This window comes from Mesoplodon bidens, assembly GCF_964165515.1.
Source record: "Mesoplodon bidens genome assembly, chromosome: 10".
Taxonomy (NCBI): Eukaryota; Metazoa; Chordata; class Mammalia; order Artiodactyla; family Ziphiidae; genus Mesoplodon; species Mesoplodon bidens.
In genome coordinates this window covers 23,579,563-23,600,568 of record NC_138172.1, presented here as the reverse complement: position 1 = coordinate 23,600,568, position 21,006 = coordinate 23,579,563, and positions in this window count along the sequence as shown.

Below are 21,006 nucleotides of genomic sequence, written 5' to 3'. Positions count from 1 at the left end.
ATTGTTTTTCTTCTTTGTCCTGTTCTTCTGATAAATTCCTTATTCTGTATAGTGGTTTTCCTTTAGTGACTGACAGACCAAGAATGTGTTTTATTCATTTGGGCAGAAGCCTCGGTGGGGTGCCCGCACACAGTATTCTATGGACGTTTGGAGAAGATCTTGACATTGTCCCTGCCCTACAGCAACAAGGGTTTGGAATATGGGCCATGGGTTTCAGGAGGCTTGCCGGTCCTGAATGAGAGGGTGGGGAAGTGGATAGGTATGATTTGGTGGGTCAATCTCAGAGATGCTCTGTACTAAGGAGCCTTTACATGTGGTCATTACTGAGCTTTCTGCCTAATTCACTCTTCCAACAAGTATTCATCAATCGCCCACTGTGTATCCTTCTGAACTGCATTATTATTCTAGGCACCGGGGACGGTGGTGAATAAGATGTGCTGACAAAAACTGGAAACCCAGTGGGGAGTTGGTACGGGAAGGTCTTGCTATTGGACCACAGAGTAGCTTGACCATTTAGGAAAAAATTATTTTACACTGAAATGTTGAAAGACTCTCAATGTGTGGTATTTCACAACTCAGCCATTCTAGAACTGCAAATATGGGGCCTTGGAAGGTATTGCCCTAGGCGACCACAGATTACAGGGAGCACATTAGACAGAAATCTCTGATTTATGAGACGGGTGAGATAACATCTTTTAGGAAAGGAGACTGGGAAATCACCTCTGTTGGGGATCTTTAAAGAGAGATTTTTTATTTTTTATTTTATTTTATTTTTTTGCGGTACGCGGGGCTCTCACTGTTGTGGCCTCTCCCGTTGCGGAGCACAGGCTCCGGACGCGCAGGCTCAGCGGCCATGGCTCACAGGCCCAGCCGCTCCGCGGCATGTAGGATCCTCCCGGACCGGGGCACGAACCCGTGTCCCCTGCATCGGCAGGCGGACTCTCAACCACTGCGCCACCAGGGAAGCCCTAGCTATCAGTCTAGAAGCACCGAGCTGACTTCTTGTTCTGCTTATGCCAGGCTGTGTTGGCATATGACCAGCAGGGTAGGGGCTCTGAGTCTGCTTTTTGGCGGTGGCAATGGGGGTGGTCTTAAGTTTCCTGCCACTGATGACCCACGGCCTGGATGAGGGTGAAGGGTAAACTTATCTAACCGACAGGTCCAAGAATTCAATGGAACCCCAGAGCACTGACTGAACAGATACGTTCAGGATGGCTTATTCCAAGCTCAAGTGTGCCTGTTCTGAGGAACTGCTCGAGAACTGATAGAACTGATTTAAAGTAAGAGAGGGGGAAGGGCTGGAGGACAAGTAAGTTCGAAAAATGCTTTGCTGATCAAAGTCAACCAAGTTTCTTTCCCGCAGGACTCCTCAGTCTTTAATGTGAAAATGTACCTTTTGAAGCACTGGGGTGGGGGCCAGGAGGGAGAGCCTGGAGCAATTTGCAAATATATTTGGAAAAATGCAACCCTTCCCTAGAGGCACATCATATGGGGCCAGTGTTCTTGGAAGATGCTTTGGAAAGCACTGGCTTAGGAAGACACTGTCATCAAGCTCGAGCTATAATTTAGAGCAAAATTAAGGGAGCTATTTCTCTTTTTCTCCTTTTACTGAGACGTGCATTTTAATATGAAGAAACATTTTCTTCAGCACTTTAATATTTTCAAAACTGCTATGCTACCCATTAGAGAAAATATCTCAAGTAAAGCAAAACAGAAATTTAAAAAATAAATAAAATTAAAAACCACCTCCCCGCCTTAGTCCCTTATATTTAAAAAATACATGTTCTTATTAGGCTTCCTAGGGGTCAAGAAAAACCTTAATTTTTTTTTTTTTGTCTTTTGAAAAATATTTACCATTTGTAGTATAGGGAATTTTTTAAAGTTAGATATAAAGATCTCTCTCTCTCTATTTACAGCTATTTATCCCTCTATCTATGTATCTATTGATCCATTATATTTATATAGTCCATAAGTTAAAAATATACAACCCTAAAAAAGAACAACAAATAAAATATAATCTTTGTGAAGACCCGTGGACACCTGAAATATTTAAAGGAAAATTTTTAAAAAGGAAGAAATATAGTATAAATCAATCTATTTATTATATAACTGTGGTTTTACCATATTTGAACCATAATTATAAATATATTACTAAAGATTTGGCTTGGTAGGACTGCAGCAATTCCAAAACCAGCTGGAAGGCTGGATTAAAATGTCATTTCCTGGGTCCCAGGCCCAGAGATCTGATTCAGTGGGCCTGGTGGGGGGGCCTGGGAACATGCATCTTTAACAAGCTCCCCAGTAGTTCAGATGAATGGATGCCACTTTGAGAGAAATTAGGTTAGAGGTTAAGAAACAATACGGGGTATGGGAAACGTGATTGAGGCTATGTAATGTACTCTACTGTATGCAAATTTAAAGTGGCCAATATAATTTTGAAACAACATTCAAAAAATATGCTTTATTATAAAATGTTTCTAGGCAGCTGGGGTTTTGTGATGGGCATTATGGAATAAATGGATATGGTGGGATAAACAGTCTGACCATATTTTTTTCTATTACTCTCCTTTGATAACAGAGGATGTGTTTTGTATGTCCCAAGTTTATCTGCTTGGGGAGAAAAAGACATGGGTCAGTATTTGCAATTTCAGGAACATTTTACATCGGCTTCAAGTGTTGAGTTTCTGGTATATAAGGTTACAAAGCATTTTCCTCCATAAACACAGTTTATAGGGCAGATTAGATTGGCCCTTCTGACAGATTAGATAGGTTTTCATTTTAGCCTTTGATGAAATGCAGCAAGAGCACAAGGGATGTAGTTTTTAAAATGTCATCGTAATAAAAGGTTCTGGGATTAGCCCCTGACTCTGCCAGCTACCACGAGAAAGTGAATGAGTCGGTGGGGCATTACCAGCTACCAATAAGACACGCTTGCGCACAACAACAGGAAAAGAAGGGTCCCTTTTCTCTGGAGTAAGGATGGTCATTGCTGCCTCGTATGAAGAAATCACATCATCAACCAAAGATGGACATACTTGTGCAAACTCTGAGAATATTCACCACCCAGAGTGAATCTTAGGTTTCCTTACTTTAAAAAAATGCTATAAAAGCAGCTTCTTTTCACTCCAACAGTTATACATCTTCGCTTTTCTCTCCACCTAAAACTGGGGTTCTTAAATTTTAAGGGGCCATTAACTCCATTATATGACTGTCTTTGAGCAAGTTTAGATGTTTTCCTAATATCTATTTGGTTAGTGAGAGGAGAAGGACACATCGTATCGTCTGTGGCTGCCACAGTTTCCCTGGTGTTTTGTACAAAATATAAACCCAAATTAATCCCTACAACAGCCAGTTCTCTGGATGAGGAAACTGAGGCACAGAGAGGTTAAGTAAGTTGCCCAATGTCACACAGCTAGTAAATGATGGAAGTAGATGCAAACTCAGGTAGCCAGGCTCGAGAGTTATTCCTCTTAAACTGCTATTCTAACTCTCCCTTATAATATTAACAATATGCTTAGATTCAAAGAACTTCAAAGAGATTGGACTGGATGGGTGAGACGATAAGAATCGAGATCTAACAGGAGTAAATAAGGGTTCAGTGGAATTATTAATAAGTACACACCCTTTAACTTCCAGCATGCCTATCCTCTATTTCTCCTTCAACATATCGCCTTGATAGACTGAGCCCTAATAACTCTTGGAAGGGGAAATGATAGTGGAGATAATGAAGAACAACAAAACAAGAGTAGCAGAAATACTAATGGTGCTAGGAATGCTAACGTGTTGTGTATTTGCTATCTGAGCACCTCTACGTACACTTCACACAGAACATTTCACATACGTCATCTCCTTTAATCTCCTCAACAAACCCATTTTTCAAATGAAGGAACTAAAGCTTAGAGGTGCTGTAATGGACTCAAATTCCCATCATTAATAAGTAGCAGAGCCTGAATTTACCTAGGGGGAAGGATGTTCTTCAGTAAGGTGACTCCCTGAATCTCTTGTTGAGAGGCCCTGAATCTGTACTCAGAACACCACAGACAGCTTGTTTTGCAGCTCACTGCTTGCTTCAGTGTAACAGTTGTTCATACTATTTGCCAAGTATTTTCAGGTTTCCACCTTCCGAGCACTTAGAAGGATTTCACTGATTCCCCCATCCCTCTCCTCTGCCTACCTGCCACTGGCACAACACTGTCAATCAGACTGCAGACTATTTCATTCCCTCCAGTTTTCACAAGCACTCATGAGTGTGTGCTGGAGGTGGTGGTGGTGGGGGCTTGTCTCTGACACTTGAGCCCATGGGTAGCATATCTGGTCACTTTAGGATTTGGTGGTTGTTACCACAGCAGAGCTTACCCTACCCTGACTCATTCATGTAATCTCCCCTTCATTTAGGTGCAACCTCAAAGGTCACCTGATTCCTGGAAAATACTCCTTTGCCAGAAGCCATGGACAAACATGTTTCCACTGGTCTTTTGGAGATCAGAGGTGATTCTGGGTTTTGTGGGTGAGGTGGGATCAGGGGGGCGGGGGGGGGAGTGTCACATCTATACATTTTCTTTGCTTTTACCTTTTTTTTTTTTTTTTTTTTTTTTTTTGTTACGTGGGCCTCTCACTGTTGTGGCCTCTCCCCTTGCGGAGCACAGGCTCCGGACGCACAGGCTCAGCAGCCATGGCTCACGGGCCTAGCCGCTCTGCGGCATGTGGGATCTTCCCGGACCGGGGCACGAACCCGTGTCCCCTGCATCGGCAGGCGGACTCTCAACCACTGCGCCACCAGGGAAGCCCTGCTTTTACCTTTTTAGACAATACTTTGTTACTTGAATCAGGTTGGAGAAGTCAGGCCTCCTGAGGAGTGAAGGCCCAGGACATTTGGCAGTGACAAGCCGGATAATGTGAGAAGAGAGGTGACCGAAGGATCATGGAAGAGCTTAGTATGTACAGGGTGGGAAAAAAAAAGATGTTATTACCAATGCTCTCGCATCAGCTGAACAAACATGCTGATGTTACTTCACGTCTCATCCACACAGCCTGGCAAAATATGATGAAAGCATGATAAGTGAGGAAAGATTTGTGCTTTCCCAGAATTACCATTTTTCTCTCCAATACTGTAATTTTTTGTGGCAAGTGTTCAAATAGCCAATCTACTTTGGAAATTACTTTTTTCCCTTTTGCCTTAGGGAACTGTTGTCTCAGATTATTTTGATCAACTCTTGAGCCATACTCTTAGGACTGAGAAACAACCACTTTGCAGATGTTGTTCTAGAAAATTTAAGTCTGAATAAGTGGAAAAAAATTGGTTAAGAGTCTGAAGACATATTTAAATTTCCATGAACTGAGGAGCTGTGTTGTTTGAATTCTTTTTTTTTTTTTAATTTATTTATTTTTGGCTGCATTGGGTCTTCGTTGCTGCACGCAGGCTTTCTCTAGTTGCGGCGAGTGGGGGCTACTCTTCTTTGCGGTGCACGGGCTTCTCACTGCGGTGGCTTCTCTTGTTGCGGAGCACGGGCTCTAGGTGCGCGGGCTTCAGTAGTTGCGGTGCGCGGGCTCAGTAGTTGTGGCTCGTGGGCTCTAGAGCACAGGCTCAGTAGTTGTGGTGCATGGGCTTAGTTGCTCTGTGACTTGTGGGATCTTCCCGGATCAGGGATCAAACCCGTGATCCCTGCATTGACAGGGAGGTTCTTAACCACTGTGCCACCAGGGAAGTCCTGTTTGAATTCTTTAATGCTTGCTTTATATAGTCTTTTAATTGTAATTTTACTTTGAGATAATTGAAGATTCACATTTGGTTTCAACAAATAAAACAGAGAAGCTAATTCCATGTACCTTTTACCTGATTTCCAGCAGTGTTAACATTTTGCAAAACTATAGTTTAATAGGGGAATTCCCTAGTGGTCCAGTGCTTAGGACTCCACACTTCCACAGGTTCGATCCCTAGTCGGGGAACTAAGATCCCGTGGGCGGCACAGTGTGGCCAAACAAAACAAAAACAACAAGAAAACCCTGATCTTTAAAAACAAAACCAAAAACCCTATGGTTTAACAACACAACCAGGACATTAACATAGAGACAATCTGCCAATCATATTCAGATTTCTCCAGTTTCACTTGGACTTGGGTCTGTATGTGTATATTTAGTTCTATACAATTTTACGACCTGTGTAGGCTCCTGTCTCCACCACCACGGTCAAGACACTAAACAGTTTCATCACCACAAGGATCACATGAGTCGCCCTTTAATAATTACACTCAACTTCCTCCCACCTCCTTCCCTTCTTCCCATGGCTCCTAATCCCCCTAGCAACCGCTAACATATTGTCAGTTTTTAAACTGCTGTTACTCAGAAATTTTATATAAATGGAATCATCAATGTGAAATCTTTTGGGACTTTGGGATACTGGTAGATGTCATCTGTACAAAGAGAAGAAAATGTATCATGGGAATAAACACACGTTCAAATGAGCGTTTGGAGAGAAAAAAGAATCTGGTAGCAGGAAAACAACTGATAAAGGGCTCATTACCTGGAAACTATGGCCTTGGATCCATCACATTCATTATTTGGGAAGGAAAATAGGTTCCAATGAAGCAGGAAAAGAAGACAGTCCCTGTGAAGCATTTAAATTGCTCTGGATTTTGGGGGTGTACGTTTGCTGAGAGTCTAGTTAACCTATTCAAGTTTGTGTTTCAATATACTGTCTCCTAAACTAGGTTTTCAAGATTGTTAAAGGATATCTTATTAGATTAAGGTCTAAAAAAAATCAAATTTGTGATGTAATATAATCCTTACTATACATTCTATGAAAAGGTAAACACATATATACTTATATAAGGCACATCTAAATGATTTTAATACTTCTGAGCTACACTAGTAGTGAAGTTATATAAAAAATGTGAAGGTTAATCTAACAATCTCTCAATTTAGAAGGCTATTTAAAATTGTCAGTCTGACTCCTAGTCACCCGCTATACCTTTCCATTCTTTCTCAATGTGAAGACTGCCCTCTAGTGTTCTATTTTTTAAGAATTAGTAGACTAAGTGATTTTGAGTGGGTATTTGGATACAAATTGCTTTGGCTATCAGTTCCACAGATACTGTTACACACCTATCCCATTCTAAGCCCTGATTAGGAAGGTTTGCCTTATTACAGAACTGCTTCAAACCATCACAGCTATTTCCAATGACCTCTAGATACACATTATCAAACTGAAAGCCAATACTATGGAACTAAGAGTGTAAAACAAGAGCTGGTATATCATTAAGTCAAATTCAAAGGAAAATCTGCACCAGTCTGCTCATATGTTTAAAAGTTACTTCCTGGGGCTTCCCTGGTGGCACAGTGGTTGAGAGTCCGCCTGCCAATGTAGGGGACACGGGTTCGTGCCCCGGTCTGGGAAGATCCCACATGCCGCGGAGCGGCTGGGCCCTTGAGCCATGGCCGCTGAGCCTGCACGTCTGGAGCCTGTGCTCCGCAACGGGAGAGGCCACAACAGTGAGAGGCCCGCGTACCGCAAAAAAAAAAAAAAAAAAAAAAAAAAAAGTTACTTCCTGAAATGTGAAATGTTTACTCTTAAAAACCGTTCTATTCTGAGATCAGTTCCTAAAAAAAAACGACTTGCCTAAAAAAAAGATATCACTTCTAAAAGATACCAAACATTTAGTATCGCGGATGGCCATTTGTCATGAGAATGATCTAATGAGGTTTTAAAATATTTTATTAGAGAAAATTTCAAACATTCACAGGGGTAGAGAGAATGGTGTCCTAAACCTCTATGTGCCCATGGCTCTGCTTTAGCCATTACTGAAATTCTGCTTATCAAATTGCATCTGTACTTCCCTCTCTACTCCCAATCCCTTCATTTCAAATGATATTTAATCAGTTTAATAAATTGTCATATCTTGAATATAAAACCCCATCTTTCAGTGCTTAAGACCTTCTTTAAAACAGTATTCAACGTACTGAACTCTATTTGCCTGAGGAGAGAAAACTGAAGTTACAGCACAGTTGAGGGGAGTAAACGTAAGGTGCTGCAAAGGTACCATGAACGTGAGCTTTTAGCTAACGTTGAACTACCACTAAGGCAAGAGTGGTTATCAAAAGAGAGACGAGGGCTTCCCTGGTGGCGCAGTGGTTGAGAGTCCGCCTGCCGATGCAGGGGACACGGGTTCGTGCCCCTATCCCGGAAGATCCCACATGCCGCGCAGCAGCTGGGCCCGCGAGCCATGGCCGCGGAGCCTGTGTGTCCGGAGCCTGTGCTCCGCAACGGGAGAGGCCACAGCAGTGAGAGGCCCGCGTACAGCAAAAAAAAAAAAAAAAAAAAAAGAGAGACAAGAGAGAGCGAGGTATATGGAAAGATGGAGAGAGGGAAGAAGGACGAGGAGAGAATGAAGGGGGTCTTAAAGAACGAAATGAAAAGTTTAAGTCTCTCACAGACACCTCCTCCAAGAAGCCTTCCCTAATGGAAACAATTAACCACTGTTGCCTCCACTTACTTTTTCTTATTCCATTTTGCCTCCTTTTAAATAAAATGCTGCCAAGATCTGTTTTCCCAAGTAGTTACATGCTTGTTGAAGGCTAGAATTACATATTTGTGTATTGCCTTATCTTCCCCTGGATAATTCCAACAGACTTTTAAGAAGTCTCCCTACATCTATTCTTGACCTTACTATTTTTCAGACAGCAATCAGGGTGACCTTAAGACCTGACTTGGATCCCATCGCTCCTTTATTCAAACTCCTATAAAGGCTTCCCATTTCACTCAGAATGAAGCTGAAGTCCTTACTGTGGCCTCAAGCATTCCAGGTATCCTCTGCCACAGGGCCTTCACACAGCCTGTTTCCCGTGCCAGGAATGTTCTGCCCGGAAATGTCCACTTGGCCAATTCACTCGTCATTTTCCAGTTATATAGTCTCTTCCACTCCCCTACTCCAGCACCTCTCACCCCTCCCTTACTCCACTCTACTTTTCTCCACAGCAAGTATCACCAAACGGCTCTGTCTGCCCTGTTGGCATGGAAGCTCCCTGTACAGGACGTGTCTTCATTGCCTTGCGTAGAGCTTGTCACCTAACAGATACTCCAGAAGTAACTGGAGGATGGATATTGAATGAATCCCGTCGCACACAGTGTGTTGAAGGCATACTTAGTAAATGTTTGGGGAATGAGCCAGTGCATGAATTTGGACCCAAACTTGTTCTGAAAAACCAAAATGCATGAGAAAGCAGGGGAGAAATAGTCAAAACGTGAGACCAACTAGTAAGTACATTTTCAAACACAGAGCAATGTAGCGGCTCTATTAAGCGTGAAAACTTTAGCTGTGAACCTAGAGGATGAATTCTGAGAAATCAAGTGAAATGTTCTGTCTAGCTCTGTTTCAGAACCAGCTTCTGATCCTGAAAGTTGCATTCTACAATTTTCCTTAAACATCTGGCTCTGGTACAAATCTTTTGAAAAGAGAAGTTAGCAACCCCCATCCACCCCAACCTGGCATACTCAATACTGGGCGTTTCAAAGCAGCCTTCTCCCTTACTAGATGCTTTCTTTCCCATTGTTTCTCGTGTTAAGCGACAACATACACCCTTTTGCAAAAAAAAGTTTTATCTCGATCACCATGCAGCAGTTTTCCTGGGAACAAAAATAATAAGTGTAGAAGGGAAAAGCACAAAGGCCCTTCTTAAGTGGGTGGTCAATATCACTTTAATTCTTGGTTGTAATCCTCACAAACCCAAAGCCCTGTGAACTATTAAATTACTCTGGGGATTTCCTCTGGGCTCCCTGCCCCAGCTGGTCTCAGGATGTTCTCGGCAACAGGCAGCTTGGGTAATGTTCTCTGAACACCTGTCACCTGCTTTGTGCAATAATCTAAATAGAATGTGAATACAAAGGCCTATTATCAATTATGCAACGATCCGTTTGGCCCAGGCTGCATGTCTGTGTGGCCTCCTTCAGAGCGTGTTGAACACTCCCTGAGCAGGCACATAAAAACGCAGCAGACAAGAAAGGGCATGAAGAGCTGGTTGTAAACTCTGTGCTTCCAGGTTTGGTTAAATGAGTGTGGACACATGGAGGTGATCAGTGGGTGGAGGCAGATGTTTGAGTGATGCCAAAGGCAGGGGATCTGGGTAAGGCGTGTGTTAGCCAAGCTCTTGAGAGAGAGAGAGACAGAGACAGAGAGAGAGAGAGAGAGAGAGAGAGAGAGAGAGAGAGAGAGAGAGAGGGAGGGAGGGAGGGAGGGAGGGAGGGAGGGAGGGAGGGAGGGAGAGTGTGTGTGTGTGTGTGTGTGTGTGTGTGTGTCTGTCTGTCCGTCCGTCCGTCCGTCCGTCCGTCCCCTCGGGATCCGCGGTTCCTCGGCATCTGTGGCTCTGCATCCGCAGATTCAACCAACCCTGGACCCGTAGTACTGCAGGTATTTATTGAAAAATGTCTGCGTATAAGTGGATCTGCACAGTTTAAACCCTTGCTGTTCAAGGGTCAACTGTAGTTCATTCTCCACTGATTTACACCAAATGATATTCAAACTCTTGGTATGAGAACCTGGCTTCTTATCTTTCCACCATCTTTCCTTAGTGTGTGGCATGTCTAGGATAACTAGCTGTCCCCCAGCTGCACAGAATTGAGGGAACATGGGACTTCCAGTGCTCAAACTGGCAAAGTCCTGGGCAAATTGGTACCAGTTGGTCACCCTGTCTCATAGCGCTCAATATTTGCTTGCATGGAGTCTATTTTTCAACTCACCATTACATACACAATGCACCTATGATTCCAAGAGGGACTAAAACCAGTATTAAAGATATTCAGAGAGCAAGACTACAAAAGGGATAAATATGAAGCCAGTGATGCATCTAAATATGGCCAGTGGAGGCCAGGGGCAGCAGTCTCCCTGGGAGCAGATGATAACAGACTGCAGCGTCTGCAGAGCATTTTAAAACGATAATAAAACGGACTAAAAGTCAGTCTGCTTTTAATTATTAGCCTGCACCAGCAATTGTAAATAAAGTCAACGATAAAATACTCTTGGCTGAGACAGATGCCCCCCCACTGCACCCTCCCCTCGGTATGCTACTGCATGGAGCAGAGATGTAATCCATTATCTGTAAATGTCCTCTTTTTTTTTGTAAATTGAGAGCTTGCTATGGTTATGCTAAATCCTTGACATGCTTATCTCATCTAATCTTCTCACCAACTTATAAGGAAGATACTCTTACTTTTCCCATTTCGTACTAAGAATTAAAAAGTCTCTTGCTTAGCTACTGTGTATAAAATAGACAAACATGAAGGTCCTACTGTAATAGCGCAGGGAACTATATTCAATACCTTCTAATAAACTATAATGGAAAAGAATATGAAAAAGAAATATTTGTATATATATGTATTGCTATACACCAGAAACTAACACATTTTAAATTAACTACACTTCAATTAAAAAAAAAAAATAGACATTGTGTGATCATCTTAAGTGAAATGTAGTGAAATAAAATTTCAGTGCCCTAAAAAAAAGTCTCTTGCTTAAGACCACACAGATAGGAAGTGGACAATCTGAATCCTGGGCCTGAGGCCAAAAATAATGCTCTTAACCTGGGTGATATGTTGCCTTTACATCTCCTACTTAAAGACAAGGCTGAAAGCTGACTCCACAATGTTCCACACCCAAGTGGTGGGGAATGAGATAGCACTGGTGAGTCAAACATAAGAGCTGCTTAACAAATATTTGTTCAATAAGTGAGCGAATAAATGAATGAATACACTGGGGGAAAACTCTGCTGGCTTCACAGATTTACCAGATGCCACAGAGCTTCGTGTTCAAGCAGGACAGCATCTTTTCGATTTTTCCATCAGTTGGGGCTTGCCAGAATCCTAAGAATTTAGAACATGGAAGACGGACCTGGTTCCTGTCCCTGTCACTCTCCTCTTTGGGTAAGATGCTTACACCAGTGGACACCAAGTGTTGGGGATGAGCTGGACCAGGAAACACTACTGTCTTTGCAAGATTCTTTCTTCTTAGCCTAGCTTCTTTCAGCTTATACGCCATGTGGAATGGAGGACCCAGAATTGAGACAGTTTCTGAAGGTTTGATGTAGGCAATGAGGCCATCATTAATGGGGTCCCCAAGAAGGCCCATTTCCTGCAAATCTACCTGACATGTTAACAAGGCTGATGTTCCCTGCTCGTCCTATGGACAGTCTAATTTGGTGACTTTCCCATGATTTTAGGGGTAGGCTCTCAACTAGAGGCTGCAGACTCATGTTTCATGGCCTACATCTGGTTAGTAAATATATTTTGTTTGGCCTGGAGTGCTCCAAAAATTTTTAAATTAGTTGACACGTTAAAGAATAGGAAGACACTGCATGAAAACTTGCGTTCCTGGCTTCTCCTGAAACATTAGGAAAGCTGGACAAACACCTACCCAGCAGCGCTGGCCAAGGCTAGTACTGGCTGACTCCTTTAGACAAGGCATGTGTCTCTAGTTTCTGCAAGTCCAACCATACCCTATCATAGACTCAACCCACTTCACTGATTTCCGTCACCTGTCTACTCCCTGCAGGCACGTAAGCTTGTGATCTTTGCTCTAGATTTGCACTGTCCAATCCAGTAGCTGCTAACCACCTGTGGCTAGTTAAATTTGTATTTTAAATAACTTAACATTAAATAAAATTTAAAATTTACCACCTCATGGCTGTACAGCAGAAATTAACATAGCATTATCAATCAACTATACTTCAATAAAATTAAAATTAAAAACTGAAATAAAATTTAGCACCTCAGGGGCTTCCCTGGTGACACAGTGGTTGAGAGTCCGCCTGCTGATGCAGGGGACACGGGTTCGTGACCCAGTCCGGGAAGATCCCGCGTGCCGCGGAGCGGCTGGGCCCGTGAGCCATGTTCACTGAGCCTGCGTGTCCGGAGCCTGTGCTCCGCAACGGGAGAGGCCACAACAGTGAGAGGCCCGCGTACCGCGAAAAAAAAAAAAAAATTTAGCACCTCAGTGGCACCAGCCACACTTCAAGGGCCCCTTAGCCACAGGTGGTTGGTTAGTGGCTACTATATTGGGCAGCATAGGTTAGAACATTTCCATTATCAAATAGAATCTGTTGGACAGGGCTGCTCTAGACATGAACTATTTCAGAGTCCTGGCTGGCACCATCACTTGTCATCCACTCAACAAACTTTACACCCTGAAAATTCATTTATGGCAAGAACAGAAGGAGGAGAAGAAGGAAGTGGAGGAACCATTTGTAGAGCAGCTACTCTCTGTCAAATACTATAATAATGACATTCCATGAACTGTCTCATTTAATTCTTTCAACAGTCCTATGACAAAAGGGAGATTATAACTCCTTTTCATTCTAAAGATGAAGAAACAGAGGCTTAAAAGTTAATTAAAAAAATAATAAGATAAAAATTTTTTTAAAAGTTAATTAAATTGCCAAAGGTTATATCACAAAGATACGGTAGCGCCAGGATTTAAACCAAGGCGTGTTTGGTTCTAGAACTCATGCTCCTGATGGTCATTCAGTAATGCAGAGTTTGTAGAGATGGATCCACGTCTCCATTAGCAGTGATCCTGCTGGAAAGCCAGGGGGAAGGGATGGGTTAGGGCTAGGGCTAGGCTCCACAGGGACCTGGCTGAAGCCTGCACCAAATTAGTCCAGTGAGATAACATATTCTTGGCCAATCCTAATGCCCACTCCAAAAAAAATGGGTTGACAGTGATTTTTTCATTTCTAGAGTAATTCTACTGCTGATTCTTTTCCATGATTTGAGAATTCATAGCTGCCAATTATTAGCTGATTTTAAATATTGATAGCTACTCCAACTACTTATCAAAAATCGAATTTATGTTGGCATTCAGACAAAAATGACACTTTTCTTTTAAAAGAGGGTTTATTATATGTTGTTCCATTCTTATTTAGAAGTGTCATTTTCACAAAGCAGCACTTAATAACATCATGTGCTTAGAATGGGGAAAACAAAACACTAGCTTTCACCTACTATGTGGCAGAAAAATTACTGATAACTTGGAAGGAGAGAGGATGTTAAACTAACTAATTTTGTTATGGGTAAGAATTTTGATATTATTTTCATATCTGTGGGAAAAATAATTACCATGGTCCCGGTGCACAAACATGTTTTTGTTGCTTCTCTGTGCATGTGTTACAAATTCTTCTTGATGATTCTCTTTTTTCCTGTTTTATTTACAACTTTTTACTATTTGACAGTTCTTTTGTTCACTAGCATTGTTTTCCATTTGCATGCTTTTAAATTATGATTTTCCTTTAAAGAATGCAATGCATATAAAATTACATCGAGTTACCATTAGCTGAAGAAGAGTGAACAAATTTTTAATCAAGTAGAATGGTTTCTAAATGTAAAGGAAGAAATTCATTTGGCTTTTGTCAAGCTTTTTCTATGTTCTATATTTGAAAATTATTTTGTAGTTTTCTAAACTATAAACATTTATCAGAAATATTTTTATGACAGGATGTGCTTTGTCAGGGCCCATAATTATCATCAGCTTTGTTTGCCAATAAAAAAGAATGCTTTCATCTGGATGAATTTATGCATGGGATGGGGGTGGGAAATTCTTTTTGAGGGAGATTTTTATCTATAGCCTAGAGGCTGGGGGAAAAGCTGAGTGAAGTAAGTCAGAAAGAGAAAAACAAATACCGTATGCTAACACATATATATGGAATCTAAAAACAGAAAAAATGGTTCTGAAGAACTCAGGGCAGGACAGGAATAAAGACACAGACGTAGAGAATGGACTTGAGGACACAGGGAGGGGGAAGGGTAAGCTGGGATGAAGTGAGAGAGTGGCATGGACATATATACACTACCATATGTAAAATAGATAGCTAGTGGGAAGCAGCCACACCAGCACAGGGAGATCAGCTTGGTGCTCTGTGACCACCTAGAGGGGTTGGATAGGGAGGGTGGGAGGGAGATGCAAGAGGGAGGAGATATGGGGATATATGTATATGTATAGCTGATTCACTTCGTTATAAAGCAGAAACTAACACACCATTGTAAAACAATTATACTCCAATAAAGATGTTAAAAAAATTGTGTGGGTATTGGGACTTCCCTGGTGGTCCAGTGGCTAAGACTCCGTGCTCCCAATGCAGGGGGTATGGGTTTGATCCCTGGTCAGGGAACTAGATCCCACATGCCGCAACTAAGCGTTCGCATGCCGCAACTAAAGATCCTGTGTGCCGCAACTAAGACCCGGTGCAGCCAAATAAATATTAAAAAAAAAAAAAGCAGACCAAAGATGTGATTCATAAAATTTCTTATTTCAATTACAACCACACATGACGCTGGTTCTCCTATAAATGCAGTGGCTGACACTGGGCATACTTTCCATTTTATGATGGCCCTTTAAAATCTCTCTCCTTTACTGTTCAGACTCACATTGGCCAACCAAATCTCCTACTAGTTTAGGAGGAGGTTTTTTAGGAGTAAAATATATAAAACCAAATGTTGTTATTAAAATCTGAGAGGAAAATGATTTCTCAATGCAAATATACCACACTTAGCAGTAAATGTCTAGGTGAAGAATTTATTTATTTACACTTTCAATTAGCATTTGCCATGTGCCCATGCTGTGGCCCTCAGTGTGCTCTGTACCAGTGCTTATCAGATTTAACGTACAAATGAAATGCCTGGGGTATTGTTATAGTGCACATTCTGGTTCAGTAGATCTTGGAGAGTCTGCAGTTCTAACAAGCTCCCACGTGAGGTTAATGCTGCCGGTCCAGAGATCACACACTGAGTACAACCCTCTTGGCATCAGAAATAGAGATGAATAAATGACAGCCCTGCAATTGGCTCTCCAATAATAGAAGAGAGATGAGTAAATGAAGACTTGCAAAAAGTGAGAGGGTTTCATTTTCGGTAATATTTGAGCAGTTCCTGTTTGACTAACACTCTTGGAGATAACAACTACAAAACTACTATCTAAAGGCATGGGAGAACCACCAGAGGAAAGCGGACACTGTAAGGGGAGTGGACACTTGACAAAAAAAGGGAATGGCACTTGGTGAGTTTCCCACTTTCATGGCTTTCGCCTTAGGAAGTCCCTAGTCTGACATGTGGGTCAGTGCAAACTCAGAGAGAACAACTTGCAGTGAAGTGGCTTGAAATTAAGAAGTCAGGGGCTTCCCTGGTGGTGCAGTGGTTGAGAGTCCGCCTGCCGATGCAGGGGACACGGGTTCGTGCCCCGGTCCGGGAAGATCCCACATGCCGCGGAGCGGCTGGGCCCGTGAGCCGTGGCTGCTGAGACTGCACGTCTGGAGCCTGTGCTCCGCAACGGGAGACGCCACAACAGTGAGAGGCCCGCGTACCACAAAAAAAAAAAAAAAAAAAAAGTCAAAGTTCAGGCTAAGTCCAGCAGCTGGAAAGTGAGGGGAGATATCACAGAAAGGAGAGGTACAGACAGAGTTCCCGATTTTGTATATAAATCTTGTCCCAGTCTGTGGCTGACCCCCACATCACACATGCATGGGAGGACAGCAAACAATCCAGCTAAGGCTAAAATGGCAGGGGAGAAAAAGTTTGCAGTTTGAGTTCAGCAAAGTTAACTTACAAAAATCATCAATAGTTTTCAAAGGAACATAACAGAATCCAGAGCCTCTTTGATATAATCACACTCAATATCCAGGATACTGTCCAAATTTTCATATAACATGAAGAAACTGGGAAATGCAACCCATATTCAAGAGAAAAGAGTATCCACTAAAACCAAACTTGAGATGAACCAGGTACTAAAATAGCAGGCAAGGATTTTAAAGCATGTCTTACAACTATACTCAAAGACACAAAGGAAGATATGCTTTTTGTGAGAAAAAAATATCAGCAGCAAAATAAAAACTTTTTAAAAGAACCCAGTAGAAATTCCAGAACTGAAAAATATAGGATCTAAAATAGAAAATTCTCTGAATGGCCTTAACAACAGATTGGAGATGCAAGAAAAGTTAGTCCATGGGAGGACAGATCAATAGAAAGTATTCAATCTGAGAATTAAAAGTTATCAGCAGACTCTCAGGGATCTGTGGGACAATAGCCAAAGAAGTAACATATATATAATTGGGGTCCCAGAAAGACAGGAGTGAGAGAATGAAGCAGGAAAAACATCTGAAGAAATAATGGCCCAACATGTCCTAAATTTGGGGAAACACAGAAGACATAGACTCATGATAACTCAGGAAAGATAAATACAAGACAGCCAGCCACATCGAAGGACATCATAGTCAAACTGCTGACAACAGTGGGATATAGTTTTCCTAGTGCCTGAAAGTGCAGGCTCTGAGCCAGAGAGGCTTGCCTGAAGCTTGTCTCTGTGGCTTAGTGTCCATGTGACCTGGAGTAAATGACTTCAGGTACTCAGCAGACTTTGGGCTCATAGAGTCATTAAGAAGGCAAGAATCAACCATTAGAAGGATGGGGAAGAGAGAATGGGACTTCGGGATTAAAAAAAGGTAGAAATCAGGGAGAGATTTGTTAACCTATACTCACTGCTAACTCTGGATCCCAAGACTGATCCAACATACCCTTATTCACCAGGGTACTTGGAAGGTTCTCTCCTGCCTAAATAGGCTTATGTTATCCTGTGGTCTCCTGAGGCCAGCTTAAAGATCACCAAAGATAAGAAGCTCCATCAAAGTGAGATTACCTTGTAATGTATGTTCCCTCACAACAAGCTTGACTTGGAAGGAGCCTCTCTACTTGTGATGTAGCAAAGTGAGAGTGGGATGGTAATGATGATAGTAATGGGTGGTTTTCCCCTAGTCTTTCCTACTTCGCCTTTGTCCCAGCCTTCTTTCATCAATCAAGTTGCAGTGAGGCTCTTCTAGGCTCATGGATGCAGGGAAGGGATTTGTTCCCTGGAAGGCAGAGAAAAAGGGAATTCTTCCCAGGTTTTGAGATTTAAAAGCCTGGGTCTTGAAGGGAAGGGCAATAATTCAGGACCTAGCCCACAGATTTGGAGACTACATGATCATTTAAGAGCAAAACTTAAACCTTTAATCTATAAAATAATTTCTGAGCTGAGGAGGACAATTTTGAAGGGGAAATAATGGAATCTTAGAAATGGTGAGTCTTAGCACTCTTAGCACTTTTTATCATCTCCTTGCTGTCACCTTAAATTTGAGCTATTATAATGACATGCTTAGACAATTGCCATAATTTCCCAACAAGTATACCGGCTTTTACTCTTGCCCCACACCCTTAATCTGATTTCAGCAGAGCAGACAAAGTGATTTCTGTTGTAACCGAGGCCAGATCAGGCCAACTCCTCTGCTCAAAACCCTGCCAAGGCTTCTGATGGTACTCAAAGTCGAAATCAAAAAGATCTTAACAAGGATTACAAGACTCCACACACATGCCCTACTCTCTTTCTGATCACATTCCTTTCTGTTTACACCAGCCTCCCTCATGTTGCTTGAACAGGTCAGGCATACGGCTGTCTTCAGTACCTTGGAATACTCTTCTCCCGGATGGTTAACTACATGGCTCATTTACTGACCTCCTTCAGATTTTTATTCAAATGTTTATCCTCAGTAAAGCCTGCCCTAAGACTCTCCCCCTCTGACTTATCCCTCTTACTGTCTTCTATTTGTTCTTTTTTGGTTGCACCTTCTGTATCTACTTTAGTACTATATGCTTTTAGTAAATAGATAATGTACTTATTCACTTTTTTTCTATTGTTTATCGTCTGCTACCTCTTTTAGAATGGTGCAAGGATCTTTGTTTTGTTCACTGGTCTATCAAAGTGCCCAGCACAGTGCCTGCCATTTAGTGGAAGCTCAGTAAATAATGAATACACCATGAACCTCTTCCCCTTCTTGTCCAGGAGTGAGTCCTGGGGAAGAAAAACAGGACTGGCAGATAGAAGTGAGGGATGTATGAGTGGAGGGGACCTGTGCCCCCTTTCCCAGCCAGAACACTGTGTTGGCAGCATATCCTAGAGGAGAAATGCACAGTCTAGGTAGGGAGTGTTTGACGAAGCTGCATGGGGTTTCTGTGTATAATATCTGTGGGCCTGAGAAGGACTGAAGTAACAGAGGACTTTGGATGGTATCCAAAGCGTTTCCCGTATGCGGAGCAGGAGTAGCAAAATGACTACCCTTTGTGGACAGCAATAGCGGGGAGAACTCCAAGACCCAAAGGAAACTTCTAGATGAGACAAGAGGTAAATTGTATGTTGGCTGATGTCTGTTATCTAAGCAGGAGAGTAGGTATCTCAGAGTTCGTAAGCATAAAAAGATGACTGTAGATTGTTAGCTACCCCAACTTTTTGTCTTTACCAAGAGTTGTCAGACTTTTTCTGTAAAGGGTCGGATACCAAATAGTTTAGACTTTGCATGCCATATTTTGTCTCTGTTGCATATTCTTTGTTTTCTTAAACAACTCTTTAAATGCATAAAAAAATTCTAAGCCTGCAGGACATACAAAAACACGCAGCCTAGAAATTGTAGTTTGCTGATCCCAGGGAAAGGGAAGCATTCTCTGATAACACATGTTAAGTGGAATAAAAGCTTAAAGCCAAAGCTGTTTTGAAAAAAATAAAGAAATTTAAATTTCTTACACATTGACTTTATTGATTGGGGTTCAAATTACAATGAGTAGCTTCAGGCTATATCCTTTTGCTCAAGTGGCCAGAAGAAGTGTGGGCAGCTGCTTCTCTGGTTCCAAGTCGGCCCAAGGGAGAAACTTACGTTTTATCTGGGGGTCCTTCCAGGCCCACCAGCCCATAGTAAAATCTGGCAGCATAAAGGGCATTCCAGTTATTAACTGCAGAGCAGTCACACAGCTCACCCACATTCAAGGGAGAGGAGATTCCTCCCTCTAGATATGAGAATTATCAAACATTGTTGTTTATCTTTAATCTACCATGAAATGAAATTAGCAATATTTTACCAAGAATAAGATCATGGTGAGTATGATTTTTTTTTTTTTTTTTTTTTTTTTTTTTTTTTGCAGTACGCAGGCCTCTTACTGTGGTGGCCTCTCCCGTTGCGGAGCACAGGCTCTGGACGTGCAGGCTCAGCAGCCATGGCTCACGGGCCCAGCCACTCCGTGGCATGTGGGATCTTCCTGGACTGGGGCACAAACCCGTGTCCCCTGCATCGGCAGGTGGACTCCCAACCACTGTGCCACCAGGGAAGCCCCATGGTGAGTATGATTTTATGAAAAGACACCTTCCTTCCATGGTGCTACCAAGGCATGGGAAGAATGTCACCCTTACAAGAAACATACATTTTAATTTCTTAAACAAGCCAATTTTTAATTTATTTGTTATTCTACACTCTACTATAATTCTTGACAACTGCCAGTAGGGTAAAAGCAAGTAGAACTGATTCAGACTCTGATAGAAATGGGAAGGAAAAGGTAAAGAAACAATAATTGGGAAATAGGATTATACAGGAAAAGAGGGCAAAAGAAAACAATTTATTTCAAAGAAGAGAAAAACTGAGATATCTCCAGAAAGAGAGGTAAGGCAGCAAACTCATATTAGTGGACAAAGAGTGGGTAGAAAACAGGAGAGAAAGAAAGATAGTTTCAAAGTCAGTAGAATATCAGAAAAGAAACCAGAGCAAATGTATGCTTGAAGCCAAAGACTAAAAATAAGATTAAACTTTTGTTCTAAAGATTTCAATAGAATTTAGACTTCTTTCTAAAGAATTCAGGGAGAATAGGAGAATAAATTACTGTAAAACAAAGAACTAAAATTTGAGCAATGTTCCTTTTAGTATGAATTAGTAGGAAAAAAGTTTGATTTTACAGTAGTGGTTATTACTGTTACATATCTACACTTGAGAAGGAACAACCGAGAAGCACCTCTGTTTCCAGTCAAATTTTGAGTATAAAAAACAAAAGGACTGGGACTTCCCTGGTGGCGAAGTGGTTAAGAATCCGCCTGCCAATGCAGGGGACATGGGTTCGAGCCCTGGTCCAGGAAGATCCCACATGCCGTGGAGCAATTAGGCCCATGTGCCACAACTACTGAGCCTGTG